Consider the following 8,822-nt stretch of genomic DNA (forward strand, 5'->3'; position numbering starts at 1 on the left):
AGCTGCTGCGTGTCGGCAGAACAATGGAGCAGCAGAGTTGCGAGCATGTGGAATCGGTCCGCCACAACAGCCGAGTGTAGGTACGAGGCAGAGAGATGGGGGAATACCAATCCATCATGAAAGATGTCATTACCATGCCAATGACTTCTCAGAGAACACAATTATCACTAATAATAGACATTTAAACATCATCCCAGGCCTTTCAGCCAGCAAGGGTTGTATTAATGGGGAAAAAAATGTAGTTTGTTTATGAGAAATTGACATTGAAAGCTGGTGAGGGTACTGAAAGAAAAAAAAACACACTGAGATAAGCACTTACCATTATCTGTTTTTTGGTGCTTGGTTTTTTTTCTCTTCTTGCTAATTGAGATGTCTAGACACATTCAATTGAACATCGAGCAAGATAAGGAAGTAGGCTGAACCATCTCGGTGGAGAATAGTGCACACTAATCCACTTACTGAGTCTGAAGGATTTTTCATTCACCATCCTAGAAAATGCTTGGCTTATCAAAAAAAGATTTGCATGCACATTTTGCCACTTTGTCTTTAAGGAACAATAGCTTCCTGTAAATGGCCTTATGGGCCGCAGCAGCAAAAAAAGAAAAGCAACTCCAATATACTTCTCTTAATATTTAAATGAATTGGTGTGGATTGGTTGGGCCGGATGCCAGAATCTGTTTTCCTTAATAAAGGTGAAACCATGGACCTAGAAAAAGAACGAAAGAAGTAATGCTCAAACACACTCCAGCAGACACAGGAGAAAGCAGACCAATTTATACAGGGTTTGTTACTTATCCACCTGTTTACACAAGCCTCACCACGGCCAGGAGGTCAGACAAATCACTGTCTATAAGAAGACAGGGGCTGACTATAAACTGGCACTATACCATTTAGCCTTTCCTTAGCATGAGTGGTCACAAAATAGAAAAAATAAAAAGTTACAAAACTGTCTCTATTCTAATGTCAGGGTCCTACAAAATGGGCCAACAAGGACATTGCTGCTCCTGAATGAAAAGATAACCTTGGGGGTTGTTGGCAGCTTGGTTGAATTCTGATTTCTTTTTTCTTGTATTGTGCTATTCACATTCTTCTCAGGTTTTTCTTTTCTGCCTGCTCAAATGAAATGTCACTACATGGGCAGAGCTCGGTGAGGGGCAGAGGCATTCGTCTTGATGGAGCAACGTGATCCGGAGACAAATTGAAGGAATGAAATGCGGTGTTTCAGAGCCATGCACACTGCGAAGTAAAAATGAAAAAGCTTGATTCTGCAATGAGATTCAATAGTTTTGACTCAAGGGCACGGTGGTATTCATCTGAGTCTGTCTCTGCATAAGCCCTGAGTGATGCGCTTTAATTGCACTTAAGAGCATGAGAAACACACAGTTAAGAGCAGTTAAATAACACTCAAGGAGAGCAGAGCTGCGCGGTCTTCAGCCCGAACGGTTGCAGACTAATGGACATTTTACATATTTATGAGCGCAGAGCGGAAAAGAAGCCAGATATATCATAAAGTTGTGGCTGAAAATGTTTACGCACGGCTCCAATCGCTTTGTTTTTGTTAATGTTAATGAAGTAGACTGAAACAAGAAGAAGGGCTCCAGAGCTAATACATCAGGTCAGACTCAATCCCATTCTTACTCCAAGTCATTTTTAGCTGCAAACACACACACGCACACACACGCACACGCACACACACGCACACGCACACGCACACGCACACGCACACGCACACGCACACGCACACGCACACGCACACGCACACACACACACACACACACACACACACACACACACACACACACACACACACGTAGAGTCAAATGTAAAGTGGGTCTGGAGATGCAGAAGCATGCCCGGACCATGCCCAGGGTTTGATTGTGGGACTTGGGGGTCAAAGGGTAACTAATTGTGCGTCTCGTGGAGGTCAGCGTCGCTGTGGCCCTCTGCCAGAGCACTGGAACACCACCTGAAGGTCTGTCAAGAAAGACAAATGAACTCCGACATCGCTGCTCATGACATCCACCCCAGTCAGTAAGCACACACCACATCTTAATCAGGGTCACACAGACAGGAGCAGACCCATGTTGCCCGGTCCAGACTCTACGTGCTTGAGCACCTATTGCTAAAGTTTGCCTGTCTGGTCTCATGTTCAGTTACTCATCAAATAAAATAAACTATAAAAGAAAAACTCAATCTGTGTGGTCAAATTTGGCAACTGAAGTAGCGGGAGTGTTCTATTGCTTCTTCTCTAGGATAAATAAAAGATGTGGCCTCTCCAAGCCTGAATGTGCAGGCCAAACTGCTGGGGAAACAAAAGCAGAAAAAGCCTGCTTGTTGCAATCTGGCCCATCTAACAATAGCATTCTTGTGCAAGCAGCTCTTTCTTTCAGAGACCCCATAAAGAGCTAAACTTAACTCTGCCTTCAAACTATTGGAATTCCACAAGGGCAACTTTCGTTTTTGTACACAGCAGCCTCCCAAGCAGAGCGGAGCTGGAGATGGTTATCATTTTTCAACAGTCAATAATTAGCTGACTCGCTAATCAGCTGGTTGTACGGCATGCCTGTCTGTGCCTTCTCATTTTGCCATATCCCAGCAGACGCCGGGGCTTTTACCTGCCGTGCCATCAGCAGTAACCCAACGCTTGAGCCACACTGATCACTGACTCTACTCGGGAATGTAGCCGCAGTTATTCCCCTATAAAAGAGCATGTGTGTGTGTGTGTGTGTGTGTGTCATCCTGTGGTTTAAAAAATTCACAAATACATGTGATGGATGGATAAAACCACATGACAACTCCAGCCTGCCCGGAAAAAGGTATTGTGATGGAGGTCTGGGGATCATCCAAAGAAAAGGAGTGTCTCGCTTTCATGATTAACAAATTGCCAAAAAGGATTTCCTTTCCTAAACAGTGACTGCAATCATGTGAGGCTGCCCGCCAAGGGGACACTGCCAGATGGGACGTCTCCCACTCTTTCTCTGCCTGCCGCTCTCGCACTGTTTTGGAGACAGAAATGACCCAGACCTGTGTCAACAGCTGGGAAAAGCATCCCTCACTGTGCACATTGTGAAAGTGATAAAAATAACACCATGAAGTACCCCGCTGTGGTGTTACGCCCTCAACTGCTCTTGTTTTTCCTGGCCGGGAGGGTCACTGTCAGGCAGAGCTGGACCTCCAGCCAACGCACATCAAGGCAACACTTTCCTAGCCTCCATTTTCGCCCCTGTCCTTTCCTGTTTTGACAGGAAACAGGAGATGATAACATAGTAGCACAAACAAGCAAGAGATCGCCTCCGACCTGCTGCCGGGCTGTCCTCGTGTGGCAGTGGATGTCTGTTTTCTTTAGAGGGCCTTGTGTCCAAACGTAAAAAAAGATATTAAATAAATAACCCACTCACTGCACTGCCTTGCAAAAACATCGGCCACTGTGACGCACAGGCACACAAACACACCTGACACGCACACATCACCTACATTACACACACCTGTCTTCATGCCAAGCTTGTCTTCTGTGTGTCGGGGGCACTTCCTCTCTGAGGCTTCCCAGCAGCGTGCCAACACAGCTCCACACAAAGAGGAGGCAATAAAACGGACCACCAAAGTCACGGACACAAGCCTGAAAGAAGGCGGAGATGAAAGGCGCAGTCGCCACGGGGAACCGAGCATACACTGCAGAGGTGAGTGAAGGAGCAACTTCAACATCTAGGGGAGAGGGGGGGGGGGCTGGGGGAGAGAGGCTAGCAGGAGGTGTGGAAGGCTATCGTCTCTTGTCCAAGGCTCTTTTTTTTGGAATGTGAGCCTTTTATGTTGTCAGGAAGCACACCACGGTGAGACACAACAAGTGAAGTGACGGGGCCATTAGATGGGCTTTGTTGATGGCGAGAGAAGCTCAAAGGAACGGGACCCTTTGATTGCCCTCTCTGATCCCCCACTAGCCTTTGTTTATGAGCTAATTAAGCATTGTTCGGCTACTGCTGGGGCCTTGAGCTGTCCCGTCCCCATAGCGCCACCATGACTTTCAATGGCTACTGTAGAGCCTTTTACAGCACCCTCTATAACTTAACAACTCTAGAAGGAATCACTTTTCTGAACTGCTTTCTTAGTATGGGAACCAAACTATGATGAAAGCGTAGTGTGTGTGTGTGTGTGTGTGTGTGTGTGTGTGTGTGTGTGTGTGTGTGTGTGTGTGTGTGTGTGTGTGTGTGTGTGTGTGTGTGTGTGTGTGTGTGTGTGTGTGTGTGTGTGTGTGTGTGTGTGTGTGTGTGTGTGTGTGTGTGTGTGTGTGTGTAGGTTGTGTGAATGCATGCCCCTAAGAAGTGCATAAAAGAGATGGAAACGCACAAATCAGGTACAGTCTGACGGGTCAAATCCAGTTCAAACACGGTCTCTGGTGACCGCTGACTGTGGGAGTTCAAGTGTGCCCTCCTTTCACCCCTTCATTGGAACGCCGCAGCCAAAACAGCCCCTGACTCACAAAGAGATGGAGACATAAATGCCCCAGCGTGGGACGAAGGGCAGTCCAAAGGGGTCAGGGGACGGACAGAATGGGGAGGAGGAGGTAACAGCGTCTCGCTAGATTGGATGTGGTAATGACCGTGTGACAGCGGTTAATGCACGCCGGTAAAGGGGCACTCAAACAGCCGGAAAGACAGGTTTTACAGAAATCGTATACATACAGTATGTGCGTCAGCAGAGAGATCAGGAGCAACACATGAAAAATCAAGATTTCTGCTCTCTCAAACAGTTATTGTTTGAATGTTTGTGTAGTGGCAATTAATGTATACGTTTCTTAACATCAACCTGCCAGAGTTCTAACGATGGAAATTAACCTCTGCTACAATCTTGCGTATTCACATGTAGGCCTATATGTTCATTAATATGACTTGAACATGACATAAGGAAATGTAACTTAATTAAAGAATCAAAGTAACGTTTGCTGTCAGATGAAAAGCACCATAAGAAATAAATTAAAGGTGTTGACCGTATGAATTATTTCAGAGCAGCTCATGAACTCAAGCCAAAAGGTCAGCACTGCTTTGTGTGACTTGAAAGGCCTCCCCTGGAAACCATGCACATTGCTTCAACGTCAAACTAAAGCTGACACAACCTGTAAAACACTGTGTGTAAATAAAAGCACACATTTCAGTTTGACCGCATAATAGCTTTACGGCCGGCTAGCTGTCTGGGCTTGCAGTGCATGGACACAAGGGAATGACCCTGGTTTTGTACACACTGGCTCTTATGAGCTACTGAGTCGCTGCTCTGGAGGAGGAGGGGGAAGGAAGCAAAAGGGTCAGAGGACTGAACACAGCAGTGTAGCATCCATTCCGGCTTTGAGCAGTAAAAGCTGTGCAGGAATTCACTAAGGCCAAAGACACAGGTGTGCTCTCCCCAAGAGCTTCCATCCTTTTCAGCAGGCATCTGAAGGGAGGGGGAAGCATTTCCATGTTGCGCTGACACGTTCAAAGGCATTCCAGCAATGTTGTTGTTTGGTGCATAAATATAGAGCAGCAAACAAGAGCCGCGCTATCTATCACCGTGATTTAAATGCTTCTGAGAGAGGCAGTTGAGGGCCTACAACACACACCACAGCGTGAATGACAATTTTAAAAAAATTAGACACCAGCGGCGTGTAGGAACAAAATACTGAATGAAAGTTAAAATGCCAAGGCAATTAACTGGAGTCAGTAAGGCCAAGAGAGAAAGAATAAACCTGTTCACATACTTGTGCACAGTCTCTGGCATGCTTGTTATCACACTCAGCATGGGATTCGGGCACTTAGCTGGGGGGTCTTCTGCAGAGTGAGGCACAAAACAGAGAGTTCCCAGAAAAAAGCGAGGATTGGAGGCGGGGCCTTCATGAGCGACGGCGAGCTGATACTGAGACGTGAACGCAGAGGATGGAGTGGCAGTTTGGGACTCGTAAACAGAGAGGTTTAACTTTAAGTGCGCAACACACACACGAAGGAGATAAAAAAAAGCCCAGAGCTCTTCAGCAAGAGAGAGTGACATCATAAAATGGAGCAGCGGTAACAAGAGGGGAAGCATAAAGGACGGATCTATTAATGGGGAGTCGGTTGACGGGAGAGAGGCAGGGGAAGGTTTACTCCACAAGCATGCGCCGGGAGGGACGACAAACCCAAGTTGGCACCATTTGTCATGACAGGATATCTGTGCTTATCTGAATATGCATTCATTATCACCTATTTTAAAAAGTAAATCTGTCTACTGCAGCAGCTCACAAGTTGGGCGGAAATGCCAGGCAAGTTCATCATATGCACAAACAGCTGTGGAACTTGCCAATTACGGGAAACTACTTGAAGTTGGTGCTGTATCTCAAAGATCAAGTCAAAATGTATGACACCTTCCTAAACTTTCTATCAAGTCAAGATTTGTGTGTGATTGAGTGTAGCTGCCCACCAGCAGTTATGTTGCCTATTTGTCTCTCATCTTTATCACTCTGGTGCTTCTTATCCGGACGAAATATTGGACAAGACAGAAAATATAAAGAAAAGCCATCAAATATCAGTACTTCAGGCAAAACTACGTCGTAGCAAAGACGGGATGATTTTTTTATGATATATTATGTCAAGCTTTATGGAAGCAGCAAAACTCACAAAATATCTAAGCTCTTTCCTTGCTATTGAAGCTTCTCAAAAATGTTTAAAAAAGTGGAAAAAACACTCGGATAAAAAAAAGCCTCACCTGCCAATCAAGAAAAACCAACACTGCCACTGTAATGTGATTTACTTCTTGCTTCTCGGTGAAAATCCATTATGGAAATCCATACAGCTGAGGTTGACCTTTTCGCTGTTCGGTCTATTGAGAAATTCAGCGACATAGTTTTCCATGGGAACGAAAGCAACTTTGCTGCCATTTTGTGGAATGCATTGCTATGCCGTTTCCTTTTAAAATGTCAGCAGGCAAATTGCCAAGTCAAGTCATTCAATATTGAAAAAGAAAAGCAGTCGAAACACACATTTTTTCCACTTTCCTTCTGCTCGTGTCTAGGTACTGTACATGCTTTGGGGCAAATCATATCTTTATTAGATGATATAATGATACTGGCCAATAATAAAGAGTCATTTAACAGTGTGACAAGTGACATATTAGACTATTAGAAGAAAAAAAATGGAGGCAAGTCAAAAAAAAAGCAGGGCTAAAATCAGAGCTGAAAAGGGATAATCCCATTCCCCCTAAAGGTAAGCCCGTCGAATGCCAAAGTAATGGCACCGGCCGGTCACCTTCTCCATTAAGTGGACCACCACCAGGCCTGTGTGCTGGAATGAGGATAAAACACTGGCTGTAATAATGCAATCATAAATTGGTAGCAGTTAAGTTCAGAAAGATGGATGACTTCTGCGGCAAAGTGGAAAGGATGGAGGGACTCTGAATGTGCTTCATCTCTTTCTTTTTCCTCTTGGTACTTACACGCACGTTCACACACATCATCAATACACACACACTCATCCTCCCTCACAGAGCTGGACACTCAAGCATGAAATGAACATGAGCAGCGTGAACTTTGACTGGCATTTTCACACTGCGGCAAGATTTATGGAGCACTATATACGTATCAGAATGAGCTCCTGACAATAAAGAATAGCCCCCCAACGCATTGCTGGGGAGCCCGCTATAGCACGAGTTACAACGCAAGCCATCCGACCAATCACAACACAAGCCATCACAATCCATCTACTATTGCACAAACACAAATAGAATCACAAAGAAATGCATGCATAGTGTCGCCCCAGACACACACATAAATAAATATATATATATATATAGATAGAAATACGACATGAAAGCACAACGGGGCACTCACACAGCAGCTGCCCACAACAGCCACCGTTTACTACTGTTGGTCACTGAGAGGCTACTAGGGGAAAGGAGAAAAAACATCAAAAGCAACCACTGGTTCCAAAAGAAAAGGTCATTTTGGGTTTTATGGGATGGAAGAAACTGTTGGTAAGAAAATGTACTTTGTAGTGTCTAAACATATTTCCGTATTTCTTATACCCTATCTTGAAGCGCTTTTCCGGAATCCATAGACAAACGTGAACCGCACAAGCTTTGCAAGTGAACTGAAAAGTGAATTGTAACCATTCTATAATAAACATTTCCTTGTACTATATGTCATTTTAATAATGGCTGTAATGGTTGGTAGTTATTCTCGAATCTACAGAGGTTTGTTACACCTTTTAGCTCGTTGTTTTGGTCAAAAAAAGTACGGTGTTGATTATTTCTCACTGCATTCTGCATTGTTTCCAGCAGCACTTTTCATTTACTGAAAAAACTCAAAGGCAGCAACACCACTTGCTCAGCTGCACCAAGTGAACTACAGACAAAGTTGGCAACTAGCTAACAAAGATAGAGAAGTATTTAGTTGCGAAGGTCCTCAGGAGTTGGTAGAGACCAAATCAGAGCAAAAGGAAGAGTGCATATTTGACTTTGTGTTTGGTAAATGGACATAAACCCAACTCCAAATGAATGCTTATGTCTGCTTGATGTGTAAATAAACCACTGTTTGCTTAACAGCCCCCAAATGGCATAACAATAAAAAGAGAGCGATAGAGAGATGTAGGACCTAAATCTAGATTTAAAGACAAGATGAAAGTTTTTTTTTCTGAATGTTAATTTGACAATTTTGTACCTGGCTTAATAATCTTATTGAACACTTTATTTGTGCTGTGCACTGAGTGTTAGTTTCATCAATGTCATTCATTCCTATACCTCATAGTTAAACATACCTTCAAACTGCATGCCAAACATACTGTAAATAACCATCTATTATTTTCCTTCGCTCTGTTTAAGTAGGAAAA

The sequence above is a fragment of the Ammodytes marinus genome, assembly GCF_949987685.1.
Source record: "Ammodytes marinus genome assembly, chromosome: 15".
Classification (NCBI taxonomy): Eukaryota; Metazoa; Chordata; class Actinopteri; order Uranoscopiformes; family Ammodytidae; genus Ammodytes; species Ammodytes marinus.